Source organism: Girardinichthys multiradiatus, chromosome 15 (assembly GCF_021462225.1).
Source record: "Girardinichthys multiradiatus isolate DD_20200921_A chromosome 15, DD_fGirMul_XY1, whole genome shotgun sequence".
NCBI lineage: Eukaryota > Metazoa > Chordata > Actinopteri > Cyprinodontiformes > Goodeidae > Girardinichthys > Girardinichthys multiradiatus.
Genome location: NC_061808.1, coordinates 24,479,051 through 24,496,506, shown reverse-complemented (window position 1 = coordinate 24,496,506; position 17,456 = coordinate 24,479,051). Strand labels below are relative to the sequence as shown.

The following is a 17,456-nucleotide window of genomic DNA, read 5'->3' as shown; positions in this document are numbered from 1 at the left end:
GGAGCCAGTTGAGGTGGCTCGGGCATCTATACCGGATGCCTCCTGGACGCCTTCCTCGGGAGGTGTTCCAGGCACGTCCCACCGGGAGGAGGCTCAGGGGACGGCCCAGGACACGCTGGAGGGACTATGTCTCTCGGCTGGCCTGGGAACGCCTTGGGCTCCCCCTGGAGGAGCTGGAGGAGGTGTCTGGAGAGAGGGACGTCTGGGCGTCTCTGCTGAGTCTGCTGCCCCCGCGACCCGGTCCTGGATAAGCGGAAGACGACGAACGAACGAACTTCCTTTTATTTTGCAACTATAATGTTGAAACAATCCCCACAAAATTATCTGGTTACCATATGCAGATGCTTCTTTCTTGGTCACTGATCTAGAAGCATAATTTCTCCCCCCATAGATACTATTTATGGAACAATAAAGACATCTTATATAAAAACAAATCCTTATTCTACCCTAATTGGTTTACTCACAATATACTTTTAGTTCATCAGTTGCTCAACTCTAATGGTTCATTAATGACATATCAAGATTTTGTCATGAAATACGTTATCATTATACCGTTTACAGAATTCAATATTATAATAAATGCAATCCCTACTGGAGTAGTCATTTTACTTAAAAGTTCTGTAGGACAGAATCTCACTCTATTGCCTTTTGATCCAACTAAACTCGAAATTGGTCAAATTTGTTTTTCCTCGTTCTGTAATTGCAACCATCATATACGTTCCTTATTTCAGAAAGATGTTGCATCAATTCCTTATGTGATTTCTTACTGGAACGCTTCAATAAATGATCTTAACTGGAAAAGGACTTTGCCATCCAGATTTATGAAAAGTAACAAAGTGAAAGAGGTTTTGTTCAAAATTATTCACAGAATTTACCCATCCAAACTTTATTTTACAACGCTTTAAAAAATATATAGATATTGTTTGCTCATTCTGTGAAGAAAACCCAGAAGACGTATATCATTTATTCTGGTCTTGCCCCATCTCTACTCAATTTTGGAAAAATAATTGTATTTTGATTTCTACACATATTGAGCCGAATCTTTCTTTTTGCTTTGAACGTGTATTGTTTGGATTCACTGACTTAATAGTCAAAAAAACCCCAGTTCTATATTATCAACCTTATTATATACGTAGCTAAATGGCATATTCATAAATGTGGTTAAACCAACCAAAAACCACTTGTTTTAATTTTTGAAAATGAGTTCAAACAATATATTGAAACTATCAGAAATTCCTCCAATGTTAAAGCGATTAAAACTTGCACCTTATGTACCATTTTCAATATATTTGTATAATATGCGACTATAAACATTGTCTCTATCTGTAACCCTCAGGCGGCTGTTAGTATGTATAATGTACACCTATACTGTTTTGCATTATATACTTCAATAAAGTTGAAAAAAATACATTGCCTTATAGGAGAAGAAGAGCAGGGAATGCGACGTGGATTCAAAGCGTTGAAGAAAACGAGAAATAAATAAGAAGGTAAGGAAATGAAAAGCTGGTTTTTGATTGCAACACTTTTTTTTTTTACCGGTGACGTTTATTTTATTTATATTTTTCAAGGATGTCCTCTGAGCCTGATGTCTCAACAAAATTTTATTATGGTCTCATAATGACAGTAAAGATTCTTGAATAATTATTGATTACTTTATAAGCAATCGGTTAGCTGTGGATATGTTAAATTAATTAGCCTGAGACAATTTATAATTGTAGATGTCAAAATCTCAACACTAACAGTGTGTCTGAGAGGAGGTTTTCTCTAAACTCTGGATGGTGATTATAATCGTTTTATTGACATTGTTGTTTGATACAGTTGAGGACAATATTTAAGAGTTCATTTTGTGAGATGTCAGAGGAAGTGATTCTGTAAGAATCTTGATTTCTTTTTGTATAAATGTCACTGGTAAAAAAGTGTTGCAATCAACAACCAACTTTTCCTTTCCTTACCTTCTTATTTATTCCTCGTTTTCTTCAACGCTTTGAATCCACGTCACGTTCCCTGCTCTTCTTCTTCTCCTATAAGGCAAGGTCCTGTGCTGGCTGCGACCGGATATGAGGTGAAAATCCGGCAAATTAGATCAATCAGAAGATTTTCTGCCCCCAACTGACAATTACGCCCACTAAACAGAGCGAGAGAGCGTAATTTTTCTGCGAGAGCGAACAGATGGGTGCAAGGGCGTGTTTTACTGTTCGCCGTGCTGCATTCAAAGGCTCTCAAATAAGGGTCCACGTCCGCAATCAGAGCTATGCGCTCTCTCGATTAAAAGATGTGCTGTTGTGATTGGTTAATACGCTCCTCTGATTTTTGGCAGGAATGTGATGCCATACTCCTAGGGCTTTCCTAATTATACCATTACAAAGCCAATTAGTTTTTTGTTGTGAAATGACATGAAGGGAGAAGATAAAAATGGATATTTAGTTCATCAACATCCCTGGACACCTCCTAACTTAGTGCATCTCAAACCAAAATCTAAAAGACATTTTGCCAACACAGACAAAATGAGCTGAAGGTACTATCTTCTTCCTCATTTCACAGAGTAAAAGAGTCAAGTATTTCCTATGAATGCAGTCTCTTGCAAAAAATCATACTACATTTTGTCACATTACAACTACATCTTCCTACAATAAATCTTTTTGAGATTTTATATGAAAGATCAACACAAAGTACTGCATAAATACAAAGTGGAAGGAAAACAAGACATGGTTTTGAACATTTTTAACAAAAAAGAAATCTGACTCAATATTTTGGACAGCCACCTTTCACTGCATATACAGGTCCTTCTCAAAATATTAGCATATTGTGATAAAGTTCATTATTTTCCATAATGTCATGATGAAAATTTAACATTCATATATTTTAGATTCATTGCACACTAACTGAAATATTTCAGGTCTTTTATTGTCTTAATACAGATGATTTTGGCATACAGCTCATGAAAACCCAAAATTCCTATCTCACAAAATTAGCATATTTCATCCGACCAATAAAAGAAAAGTGTTTTTAATACAAAAAACGTCAACCTTCAAATAATCATGTACAGTTATGCACTCAATACTTGGTCTGGAATCCTTTTGCAGAAATGACTGCTTCAATGCGGCGTGGCATGGAGGCAATCAGCCTGTGGCACTGCTGAGGTCTTATGGAGGCCCAGGATGCTTCGATAGCGGCCTTTAGCTCATCCAGAGTGTTGGGTCTTGAGTCTCTCAACGTTCTCTTCACAATATCCCACAGATTCTCTATGGGGTTCAGGTCAGGAGAGTTGGCAGGCCAATTGAGCACAGTGACACCATGGTCAGTAAACTATTTACCAGTGGTTTTGGCACTGTGAGCAGGTGCCAGGTCCTGCTGAAAAATGAAATCTTCATCTCCATAAAGCTTTTCAGCAGATGGAAGCATGAAGTGCTCCAAAATCTCCTGATAGCTAGCTGCATTGACCCTGCCCTTGATAAAACACAGTGGACCAACACCAGCAGCTGACACGGCACCCCAGACCATCACTGACTGTGGGTACTTGACACTGGACTTCTGGCATTTTGGCATTTCCTTCTCCCCAGTCTTCCTCCAGACTCTGGCACCTTGATTTCCGAATGACATGCAGAATTTGCTTTCATCCGAAAAAAGTACTTTGGACCACTGAGCAACAGTCCAGTGCTGCTTCTCTGTAGCCCAGGTCTGGGGAATGCGGCACCTGTAGCCCATTTCCTGCACACGCCTGTGCACGGTGGTTCTGGATGTTTCTACTCCAGACTCAGTCCACTGCTTCCGCAGGTCCCCCAAGGTCTGGAATCGGCCCTTCTCCACAATCTTCCTCAGGGTCCGGTCACCTCTTCTCGTTGTGCAGCGTTTTCTGCCACACGTTTTCCTTCCCACAGACTTCCCACTGAGGTGCCTTGATACAGCACTCTGGGAACAGCTTATTCGTTCAGAAATGTCTTTCTGTGTCTTACCCTCTTGCTTGAGGGTGTCAATAGTGGCCTTCTGGACAGCAGTCAGGTCGGCAGTCTTACTCATGATTGGGGTTTTGAGTGATGAACCAGTCTGGGAGTTTTAAAGGCCTCAGGAATCTTTTGCAGGTGTTTAGAGTTAACTCGTTGATTCAGATGATTAGGTTCATAGCTCGTTTAGAGACCCTTTTAATGATATGCTAATTTTGTGAGATAGGAATTTTGGGTTTTCATGAGCTGTATGCCAAAATCATCCGTATTAAGACAATAAAAGACCTGAAATATTTCAGTTAGTGTGCAATGAATCTAAAATATATGAATGTTAAATTTTCATCATGACATTATGGAAAATAATGAACTTTATCACAATATGCTAATATTTTGAGAAGGACCTGTACAGCTCCAAGTCTTTTTAGAGTCTGTTTCTACCTTCTTTGCACATCAGAAATTTGTTTGCCTATTCCTTTATACAAAAAAAGCTCAAACTTAATTAGATCAGGTTTAACTAGATCAGCCAACTGCTTAGAGAGCATATGCTAATTTCTCCATTGTGAGATCAATAAAGTCTAAATTTATTTATTTTTGGTTTATTGTGGGGTATAGTTGTATGGGTAAATGCTTTTAGTTGTTGCCTGTCCCACTCTCAGATCTTAATTTATAACAACTGCTGTATGTCGATGTGCCCTGGGCAAGGCACTTAACCACAAGTTGCCTACCGATCTGCGTATCGGTGTATGAATGTGTGAACGTTAGTGAGTGCAATTTGGTGAATGTGGGTCTAGTGTAAAGCGCTTTGAGCCGTCTGTATGACTGGAAAGGCGCTATATAAATTCAGTCCATTTACCATTTAACAAAAACTAAACCATGTTTTATTTTTCTTTTGCTTCTATGCACAACTTTCTCTTGGTCTGTCACATAGATTCACTGTAAAAGCTTTGTGATTGTGATTGAAAGTTTGTGATTGCAAAACTGTGAAAATGTTTAACAGTATGAAAAATGTAGCACTGCCCAGCAGTACAGATCCAACTCATTGTTTGCCATCAGTAAGCAATGGTGTACAAGTTGAAGGTTTTGTAATGGTCCTCACTGTTAGATATACAGCACACATAAAATGTTTTAATATATCAGTTAAAAATTTCTCCGATGTAAAAACGAAGAAGAAATACTAAAATAAAGTGTTTGAATAAAAGTGCACCCCCTTAAACTAAAACGATGTTGTATCAGTTGTTGATTTTATTACAGCACTATGTCTTGTGTAGAGGTCTATAACCACGGCATTTATAAACTTGGCAATATAACTTTCTATGCAAAAAAAAACAAACATCAAAAAAAGGTGGGCTGATTTTGTCTTTAAAGCCCTCTCCAGATTACCCCGATGACTTTCAATCTTATTTATTTTTTACCTCTGGCCGGCTCCATCCAAAACTTTAATTCATTTTCAGTGAAGCTATTTTTTTACTGATTTGGATGCATTCTTGAGTGATTGTCATACTGAAAGATTAAGTTCTTTACCTTCATCTTTTCAACTGGTATTTGGAACAGTTCGTGATTCCCTCCACCTTGTCCAATATGTTCCATTTGATCCATTTTGGAGGGATGTTCAGTTGTTAATTTCACTGTTGCACCATATGTTCTCTTACTTACTTTGTGTGTAGACTGAAAGTTATGACTTAACACCTCAAAAGAGCAATGCATGTAAATATATACTTGTGTAATATAAAATATATACAGGTCCTTCTCAAAATATTAGCATATTGTGATAAAGTTCATTATTTTCCATAATGTCATGATGAAAATTTAACATTCATATATTTTAGATTCATTGCACACTAACTGAAATATTTCAGGTCTTTTATTGTCTTAATCTGGATGATTTTGGCATACAGCTCATGAAAACCCAAAATTCCTATCTCACAAAATTAGCATATTTCATCCGACCAATAAAAGAAAAGTGTTTTTAATACAAAAAACGTCAACCTTCAAATAATCATGTACAGTTATGCACTCAATACTTCAAAAGGTCGGGAATCCTTTTGCAGAAATGACTGCTTCAATGCGGCGTGGCATGGAGGCAATCAGCCTGTGGCACTGCTGAGGTCTTATGGAGGCCCAGGATGCTTCGATAGCGGCCTTTAGCTCATCCAGAGTGTTGGGTCTTGAGTCTCTCAACGTTCTCTTCACAATAGCCCACAGATTCTCTATGGGGTTCAGGTCAGGAGAGTTGGCAGGCCAATTGAGCACAGTGATACCATGGTCAGTAAACCATTTACCAGTGGTTTTGGCACTGTGAGCAGGTGCCAGGTCGTGCTGAAAAACGAAATCTTCATCTCCATAAAGCTTTTCAGCAGATGGAAGCATGAAGTGCTCCAAAATCTCCTGATAGCTAGCTGCATTGACCCTGCCCTTGATAAAACACAGTGGACCAACACCAGCAGCTGACACGGCACCCCAGACCATCACTGACTGTGGGTACTTGACACTGGACTTCTGGCATTTTGGCATTTCCTTCTCCCCAGTCTTCCTCCAGACTCTGGCACATTGATTTCCGAATGACATGCAGAATTTGCTTTCGTCCGAAAAAAGTACTTTGGACCACTGAGCAACAGTCCAGTGCTGCTTCTCTGTAGCCCAGGTCTGGGGAATGCGGCACCTGTAGCCCATTTCCTGCACACGCCTGTGCACGGTGGCTCTGGATGTTTCTACTCCAGACTCAGTCCACTGCTTCCGCAGGTCCCCCAAGGTCTGGAATCGGCCCTTCTCCACAATCTTCCTCAGGGTCCGGTCACCTCTTCTCGTTGTGCAGCGTTTTCTGCCACACTTTTTCCTTCCCACAGACTTCCCACTGAGGTGCCTTGATACAGCACTCTGGGAACAGCCTATTCATTCAGAAATTTCTTTCTGTGTCTTACACTCTTGCTTGAGGGTGTCAATAGTGGCCTTCTGGACAGCAGTCAGGTCGGCAGTCTTACCCATGATTGGGGTTTTGAGTGATAAACCAGGCTGGGAGTTTTAAAGGCCTCAGGAATCTTTTGCAGGTGTTTAGAGTTAACTCGTTGATTCAGATGATTAGGTTCATAGCTCGTTTAGAGACCCTTTTAAAAATATGCTAATTTTGTGAGATAGGAATTTTGGGTTTTCATGAGCTGTATGCCAAAATCATCTGTATTAAGACAATAAAAGACCTGAAATATTTCAGTTATTGTGCAATGAATCTAAAATATATGAATGTTAAATTTTCATCATGACATTATGGAAAATAATTAACTTTATCACAATATGCTAATTTTTTGAGAAGGACCTGTAGAGGTTTTCTGCCCATAAAAGCAACTGAAAAATGTCTGTACTAACTGCAGGTGTTCAAATGTGTCATTCACGTTTTGATTTTGAAAAACCAAGAAGTTGATAACACTGAATTCCATCAATTCTTTGAATACAGCTGAAACAACCAAACACTCCATACATAATTATTGAAAATTACAAGATTTAATATTTCCTGCAGCCTCTAAATGGTTTAATCAATTCTCCTAATAACCCAACAAGTCAAAGCTGCACAAACAGTGGATTTTGTTCTGCATTTTAGACAATAAATCAGCTTAATGATGCTTTGGGCAGCCTGTTGCAGATCACTTGGCCTTTACATGGATAGAGGTATTTAAAATAAAAACGAAGGGAAGAAACAGCGATGCAAAAGAAAATAACATTCATTCATCATCTTGATAAAATCACTCAGATAGGAAAACAAAAAGGCACTGGCAAAATAAACTGTACTGATCATCAAACAAAGTAATTTATATACAGATACTTCATTGTTTAGTTTTAGGTAAGAAATACACCTCCACAGGTCATTGTTGGTCTTCTGCTGATTAAAGCTAACTGATAAAACGGATATATGACGCCGTCACACATGCTCTGAACAAGAAGAGCACACACACATGCACAAACAAAAATAAACACGTTCAGCAAAAGAAAAAGAAACCAAATGTGGAGATAATTACAGTCTGCACCTCACTAAGCTCTGTTTTGCTGCATTGAGCCAGCTGTGTTTACAGCACACTGTACAGCAAGTGTTATATAAGCCTGCCTAGAAGATAGTGACAGATAGTGCTCGAAAGGAAAAGAAGATGCTGTAATTTGTTGCGGAGCAAAAGTGAAGAAAGGTTAATTAAACAGACTCAGAGAATCCCGCAGAGACTCTGTTTCAGGAATGCGTGAATCAGTCCTATATTGCACAAATGTATATTGTTCCTGACATTCCTAGTAACCCAGGTTATATACCAATCTTTTCTTGTTTACCTCTTGCCATTTAGAGGAAAAATATATCAAAAATACATTTCTTGGAGCATAGTCAGGACTCTTTCTTTGAAATTCATTCGAATATAATGTACAATAAAGTGAAATGGACCGACTTCCTAATCACACATTATGTGTGGTAAAGCACATTACCTAACCCACTTAGGCTGCTTGAAATGGGTAACTCTGGGTGGGAGACATCAAACATAAAGCACAGAGGGCTTAATTGATTTTTTTTAATCCTGTTTATAACACCATAACCAATGCAGTGATTCATAACAGCTCAGTACAGACCTTCAGGCAAGAAGCTGACCTTATTTGCAGACTTATTTTTCCTTTTTAAGGGTTTAATATTTGTGTTTTCATCTTCAGGAAAACATTGTACTGCAGTAGCTGTGGTGGTACAACGTTTAGAAGTTTGCATTGCAGAAGTAGCATTAACTTTTAGATGCACAGGGAAGCAAATAAAAACACACAAGGGCAAAAAAAAAAAAAAATAGAATAAAAACAGAATATATAAGGGAAACTATATTGGGTCTCCTGCATTCTGCTGTGTTGACAGAGAAATACTAACATATTTTTAAAATTAAAATAGAGATAAACTGAAATAATTACTTTTATTTGTCAAGTTTATTTCTTGTTCTTTGACATATTTCTTCTTCTCTTACTAGTCCTTAGTGGAAACTGGCTATTCTAGAGTGAGAAACCTTGAGATAATTTTACTAATTTAGAGAAACAACAGAACAAAAATACAATGCAATATTAAATAAGGAGAACACGGCAGAAATGGTTCAACAGAATGTCTGTCCTTCAAGCAAAAAACATTATTATAGACTTCCTATTTACTCTGAAAAGAGAATGTTGCATATTCTGATTAACATGGCCAATAAGTATCAGAGATGCTCTTTGAGGTGCAGTGTTTTTAGCATGTAGCGTGGTGCAGGGGTCAAGAAAACTGTGTGTGAACTGGTCACAGGTTTTAAACACAAAAACAAGTGTTACATAAAACCACCAAAGAGAATGATTAGGTCTTTAGAATATATTTTCAGAAAAATTGAATGAATAGGTTTCAAAGTAAAATCTATGTAGTCCTTGAACTTCGTAAAAGACAGGAAATTAAAATAAACTGTACAAAATGAAAATGCTCAGAATGTTTTTTCGAAACATACATAAAAGAGCCAAACGAAACATGAAAGTTGCATCAATATCACTAATAAAAAAATGAACAGCAGAGAAGCAATCTAATCATTACAAACTGCTACACTGAAAGACCAGTAAAACACTGTGTTAATTTAGATTAAAATAAAACAAAACAAAATAATAAAAAAATAACAAAACTAAATCTACTGTCAGAGTATTTAAGCAATCCAAACTGTTTGCTCATTGATCTCTGGTTTGTAACAGAAAGCCAGAAGAAGTTGCACAGGACAAAAGAGGAAAAATGGGGACCAGATGCTGTTTTTGATACATTGGTCAAAATAGACCAGAATGCACCGAACCTAGACAGAGCATGTAAACAGTTTAGTTAGCATACTTATGCTAACATCCAAAGCTAACTAATCTGATTCTCAGACAATTAAAAATGCATGAGCATTTTAATATTGTTGATGTCATGTTCTCCTCTGCCAGGAGTATTTTAAAGTATTTAGCACTGTACAGAAACCATTGTTCAAAAATTATTGTTTGTTATCCTTAAAAATAAAATCAGTAGGATAAAATGTTAAAATAAAAAAATATAATGCAAAAAGGGAACTGATTTGTATCCAGTAATTAATTATATTTAAAAAGGCTACAACAATGAAAGGAGTCTGATATAGATTTTCATGGGCAGTACAATTTGCATGTATTGAAGGTTGTAATATGGGATACACATATTACATATCTGATCTTAAATACCAGATATGATTTATTTTTTTATTTTTATTTTTTTATATTTTTTTGTGGAACAAGTGGCCTTTATTCGCCGTAATCCGACAGGAAATGGGGGTTAATGTATTCAATGATGTTTAGAACTTTGTTTATTAAACATTGTATGAGCATCCATTTATGTTTATTTTGTAGTTTTCACTGTGCTGTAAAGTTTTCTGGAGATTCAAAGATTATCCAGGATGCTACCTTCTGTGTTTTTTATGTCAAGGGCTTCTACATGTAGGCTGTGAAACTTTAAATGCTTTTCTCTAGTCAGTCTGAAATACAGGTGCTGGTCATAAAATTAGAATATCATGAAAAAATGGATTTATTTCAGTAATTCCATTCAAAAAGTGAAACTTGTATACTATATTCATTTATTACACACAGACTGATGTATTTCAAATGTTTATTTCTTTTAATTTTGATGATTATAAGTGACAACTAATGAAAACCCCAAATTCAGTATCTCAGAAATTAGAATTGAACTTAAAGGTTCAATATTGAAGACACCTGGTGCCACACTCTAATTAGCTAATTAACTCAAAACACCTGCAAAGGTCTTTAAATGGTCTCTCAGTCTAGTTCTGCAGGCTACACAATCATAGGGAAAACTGCTGACTTGACAGTTGTCCAAAAGACGACCACTGACACCTTGCACAAGGAGGGCAAGACACAAAAGGTCATTGCTAAAGAGGCTGGCTGTTCACAGAGCTCTGTGTCCAAGCACATTGATAGAGAGGAGAAGGGAAGGAAAACGTGGTAGAATAAAGTGTATATTCTATAAAGCAAGAGGGATAACCGCACCCCAGAGAGGATTGTGACACAAAACCCATTCAAAAGTGAGGGGGAGATTCACAAAGAGTGGACTGCAGCAAGAGTCAGTGCTTCAAGAACCACCACGCACAGATGTATGCAAGACATGGGTTTCAGCTGTCGCATTCCTTGTGTCAAGCCACTCTTGAACAAGAGACAGTGTCAGAAGTGTCTTGCCTGGGCTAAAGACAAAAAGGACTGGGCTGCTGCTGAGTGGTCCAAAGTTATGTTCTCTGATGAATGTAAAGTTTGCATTTCCTTTGGAAATCAAGGTCCCAGAGTCTGGAGGAAGAGAGGAGAGGCACAGAATCCACATTGCTTGAGGTCCAGTGTAAAGTTTCCACAGTCAGTAATGGTTTGGGGTGCCATGTCATCTGCTGGTGTTGGTCCACTGTGTTTTCTGAGGTCCAAGGTCAACGTAGCCATCTACCACAAAGTTTTTGAGCACTTCGTGCTTCCTGCTGCTGACCAACTTTATGGAGATGCAGATTTCATTTTCCAAAATGACTTGGCACCTGCACACAGTGACAAAGCTGCCAGTACCTGGTTTAAGGACCATGGGATCCCTGTTCTTAATTGGCCGGCAAACTCGCATGACCTTGACTTCATGGAAAATCTATGGGGTATTGTGAAGAGGTAAGAGCTGAATGCCACTATGACAGAAACTTGGGCTCTCATAACACCTGAGCAGTGCCACAGACGGATTGACTCCATGTCATGCCGCATTGCTGCAGTAATCCAGGTAAAAGGAGCCCCAATTAAGTATTGAGTGCTGTACATGCTCATACTTTTCATGTTCATAATTTTCAGTTGGCCGACATTTCTAAAAATCCTTTTTTTGTATTTGTCTTAAGTAATATTCTAACTTTCTAAGATACTGAATTTGGGGTTTTCATTAGTTGTCACTTATAATCATCAAATTTAAAAGAAATAAACATTTGAAATCTATCAGTCTGTGTGTAATGAATGAACATAATATACGTTTCACTTTTTTGAAAGGAATTGCCGAAATAAATAAATTGTTTCTTGATATTCTAATTTTATGACCAGCACCTAAATTGTAAAAATAAAAAAGACAAGTGTTATATGACAGTTGTTTTGTAGTTCTTCTTGATAGTACAAAAAAAAAAAGCAATTTACAAAGTCAGTCATTGGCTATGATTGTTTAAGATATGGATTTCTTATGAAAATGTTTATTGACATAAAATGGGAGACACTGTATGAATAGTACAGCACATTATGGTACACTTAAAGAAAACTTTTAAGGTTTGAAACTTTAAAACTCTGACTGTTGCTGTAATCGTTTTAGGAATAAGATTTAGGATGCAAACTCACACTATACACTAAACTTATATCTCACCTTGCTGGCCATAGGCTTTTGTAAGCCTAATCAACATTTAGTAAAATAAACTCAAACTTAAACTTATGTGTATTTCACAACCTGCATCTCACTCTAGAGCTGCTGCATCAGAAAACATTTGCTGGCTTTGGACAGGGGAGTCGGGCATTAATCATCAACTGCATCAGACCGGAATGGAAACAGAGAAAAAACAACAGTGTGATCATTCAAAGACTGAGAGGCAATTCTCTGCCCCATTCTGCTCCTCAGAGGAGAGCATTTGCTAAAAACTCAGGGTTCCAATGGCAGAGGGCCCATGCCAAAGCTCAGTGGTACACATTACATCCCTCAAAGGAGCCTATCCCATGGCACAATTTAATGGCCAACTTGGCCATTACAGCCAACTCACAGATGTCCCAATAGCTTGAAACATGGGCATCCATGCACATGCACAAACGCTCTCCGTTGGTACAATTTACTTTTTCTGGGTGACAGTTTTTATATAGGTCCAAGACATGGAAACAAATATGTTGCACATGGTATGATGAGTGCAAGTCGAATGGCCGAGGGCAAGAACTCCTGACTGATATGTTTATTACACATCAGCACAGCCCAAGAAAATTAGAAATGCAGGGTGAGATAATATCTGTTGAGATGGTCTCCGCAGAGTGAGTAAACTAATATTTCAGCAAACCGCATTAGCCAAAACAGACATTTGATAAACTTATTTTAAGGAAGCACTTCTTCTATCATTCTACGGCATATTATTCATTTCAGCCACACACAGTGGTGCTCATATAATAGCTATTATGTTTCAGATACAATTGAAAAATCCTCAAGACTAAGAACTGAGGGTAAGGAAACAGGGTATGGCAGACTTCACAGATGATGGAGGGAACCTAAGTGGATTTTCTGCACTATGCTCCTGCACTCTGGGGGTTACTAAAAGAGCCTTCATAAACTTTGGCAGCTACTGAGTCCAGATGGTAGGAATCTGGAGCATTGGGCAGGAGGAATGAAGCAATGCGTTGTGGAAGGAAAAGAGGATAAAAGGGGAGGAAAGGGAATGTAGGAAGTAGGAAAGTAGGAAGAAGAGGTTAGAAATATCAGGCAAATCTTAAGCCAACTTTAGAAAAACTGTTGTCTGGAGGGAACTATCTGCCTCTGTCTCCCTGCTTTACCAGGTTCACCAGGAATGACTGATTTATGTGAAACAGGTGACTGTCCATCTACTTTTTTTCACAGCAAGCTGCAGGAGAACCTTAAAAAGAGGACCCAGAAAAATGGGAACAAAACAAACAGGTTCAGAAAAGCAGCACAAAGTACAGAAAATGAAAGATTAGAGTGCAGCAAGAGATAGATAGAAAGAAAATAAAAAAAGAGAGAAAACCATACGGCAAAGGATTAAAGTGACAAATACCCATTCTGTGACCCTACAGCTCTTGTTTCTAATGGGAGATCTGGGAGATTGAAACCTTGGTCAAAGGTCCTGCGGTCACTCAGTGTGGCCAGACTCATTTGGTCCTATCATAACAACCAACTCAAAGATGGACATTTAGCACATGAAGTAAAAAGAATACAGACTTCACACTTCCATCAACCTGTTGGACTACAGTTTACATCCACATCTGCACGTACCAAGAAAATAAAGAAAATCCTTATCCCTTCCCTCTGACCCCTGACTCCTAACCTTACATTTGGAAAAGATGGTCATCATGGCAAGAAACAGTGTTTCAAGTACAAGGCTGCTAAAAATCTTCAACAAATTGTGAAACGTTGATGTTTTAATACCTTCTACAATATATCTATGGTTTATTGGTGTCACAAGCTCATCATCTAATGTAGTAGGAAATAATATCTCAATTTCCTGTTCTGTTCTTGAGATATGGTGTTAAATAATTGCCAGAGAGTGTTTTCGTAGAACTTTGATACTCATGGAATCAAAGTGCAGATTGTCTTTGACCCTTTTGATATCAAATCTAATGCACGACTCTCCCAGATGCATAATATTAAACTAAGTCACAAGTGAACAATATATATTCACATTCGGATTCTTTATTGTTATTGTAACAAGTACAAGGAGTAAGGAATACGCAAGCCTTTCAGTGCAGATATACAACCATAATAAATAACTAAACAAGTTTACTTAGTCTAGAAAAAGAGGAAGAAAAATAACAACAAAATGCGAATACATATTTTTGCCATCATCACATTTCAAGAAAATCTTAAAATATATTGAAGAATTTGACATAGCCATCAGGGATGCAATGAAGTCAAAATAATGGAAGAAGACAAGAAGACAGGGTGAAGGGAACCCTCTTGCCCGGACGGGCTATTTTTCTCTGGATACACAATGGACTCCTGGCAGAAGTGGAGAATTGTGTGTTTGTCAATAATGTCAGTCGAGGACGTCGAAGATGTGTACACAATTGGATGTTTGATAACAGAATTTCTGCTTTTTGGAGCTGGCATTAGGAAAACATCAGCAGCTGTTCTGGCCATTATAAGGCTGCCTGGCATGTATGATGGGATCTGCAGAGCGATCAACACTCAGACTGAGATGTTACGTGAGCTGAATCGCAGACTGGATGTGATCCTTACACAGGATCGCAAGCAGGTTGCGGTTCCTGGACTCAGGGGTGAAATGGTATACATTTTGGAGAAGTTGTTTGCTCAGATCTGGCGGAAAGAACCTGGAATTTGGCTGTTTGGATTCGCCTTTGAGAAGCACCAGCGAAACTCTCAAGGCTGACGGAAAATTAAGAGTAAGCCTAACCCAAATAATTGTCGTTTTTCTGAATCTGGCTCCCCTGCAGGGCCTTGATGGTTGGCTATCTTCAACTTCTCCTGGAAGTTATGTAAACATGATGCTCTGCTCTCTCTGCCCAATCCCTTCCCTGAGGACATCTGTGGACCTGCTCAGAACTGTACGGCCGGTTGATGAACATCATCAAGGACAATGGCCTTTGTGACAGTGCTTCACAGACTTACTTTGCACACACTCACATGCACACACACGCATACTCAAGAGAAACATATGCACCCCTTCACACTGCCTTCACCGGATCCCCTGCATGATGTTGTTTTGTATATATGTTGCTTCTTTGTGCTGAGCTTTGTTTTTGCAATCTCAAACTGTATCCTGTTAAGGATAAAGTGTGAAATATGATTGTTTTCCCTCTTCTTACCTAATGTGGTCTCTTTTAACATCTACCTAAATGTGTGTTTTCATTACCTTTCATAGATATTCAGATTTCTCAGTAGGATTACCAACGAAAGCCAAATATTATTAGTATTTGAAAATTTGGACTAAAGCTGTTTTTACACCAATGACCAGATAATTTTAGATTTCCTAAAAGGATTGTATTACAACTATATCATACCAGTGACAGGCAAACATTATTAGTATTTAAAAAGTTTGGACTAAAACTGTTTTATACCAGTGACCCAGCTTATTTGAATGATGGGACCACAACTGCCTCATACCAGCGACCTCAAGGATTAATATTATCATTTTTCTTCTAGCACAGGATGAATTCCTGACCACAGAGGACTTAATGAGCTAATTACCTCTATTAGAAAGATTGGATTAGAGCCAGCTCTTACCAGTAACTCCCAAGGATTATTAGTGTCATTTGATTTGTTTTTCTGTGTTTGATTTTCATTGTAATGCTCTTCCTCATGTACAGCGCTTTGAGTGCCTTGTTGCTGAAAAGCGCTATATAAATAAACTTGACTTGACTTGATACTGTTACTTCTGACTGGACAATTTCCAATAATGGAAAGTCTTAAGAAGATTGACTGATTTCTGTCACAAAAAAATAAAGAAAATATAAATAATTATGAAATTTGTAGATTCAGATAATCAATTCACTTACACCTGAAGGCTAATTATGTTGAATGCCCCATGCTTAATTATTTAATGGGACCCAATGCTACTTATCAAAAGTCCTATTTGATGAAACCCATGTACCAAAAAACCCCCACAGACACTGGACATAGACATTAAAGTTTATCTACGAAATTATCTTAAATAACCTCAACTCTACATCAGAACTTTTTTTTCTACACGTCACCCAAGAAAAACAAGAACAGTTATCTCAATAGTCTAGAACTTTAGGCATGATCATTAGCCATCAGGTGCATACTTAGAAAACTTTGATAGATCTAGACTGTCCTGGACACATTTTGTTCCCTGTGGCAAAGAGATAAAAATCACTGCTTTCCCTGCAGTGAACAACCACATTTTTTTAAATAGCAAATTAGCCGCAAACTGAGGTGGAGAAAAAATAACAAAAATACATGCACATCAGTTTCCGAAACATAATGGCAATTGTGCTGAAAAATGAAAACTGCGAGGACAACTGAAAACCAACATAAGAGCTTACAGGATCGAGCCTTGACAGGCAACTAAAGGTCAGCCTATAGATCAGCCAATACAGTCTCAGATCAGGTCTCACTGTGAGGTTTTGTTTGTCAAAGAACCAGCAGATGTATGGGGAGAAGCAATTGCCATTGGCAAAATGAAAAAATTCAAACAAATGAAATCCTCAAATAATCAAAGCAGCACAAACCTGTTGAAGAGCAGAGGTTGGTGGCAGACCTTCTGACCATTTTAACCATCAGTTACTAGTGGCGTTAGAAACCCTGGGCAAATGTTGTTGTCCTTCCAAATAACTATATCTCTGGTAGAGGTTGCTGGAAGAACCCATTTTTTTATTCTGACATTCCATACTTTTCCAGATCTAAGTTTCCAGATTTTTCAGTTAAGATTTGGACTAACTTCATTATACAAATACAGAATTTGAACCAGAAAATTGTAGTTTGACCAGGCTTCAAATTTGGACAATGCAAATTCTGCAGACTGTGAAGGATGACAGAAAGATGAGTGAATGGACTTCCACATCATTGGAAGAATGGACATATGGATGGAGGTATGGCTAGAGAGCTGGATTGATGAATTGATTGAACAATGGTTATGCAGATTAAAAAACTAATGGGTGGAGGTACAGATGATCTGATGGGCAAACTGATGGGTCAATGGACAGACGGCATCATGGCTGGGAAATGGAGAAGTTGACGGATGTAAACAGATCAATGGATTAGACGTAAAGATGAACTAGATGGATGTGCATCTTTTGCAAGAAACCAAC

At 38.1% G+C, this 17,456-nt stretch overlaps 1 protein-coding gene across 4 annotated transcripts in view; it reads right to left on the bottom strand.

The window, feature by feature from the left end:
• LOC124881945 (MAM domain-containing glycosylphosphatidylinositol anchor protein 2-like) overlaps nt 1-17,456 on the bottom strand; it is a 309,655-nt gene that overhangs the window by 66,471 nt on the left and 225,728 nt on the right. The gene's annotated exons all lie outside the window — the stretch shown is intronic.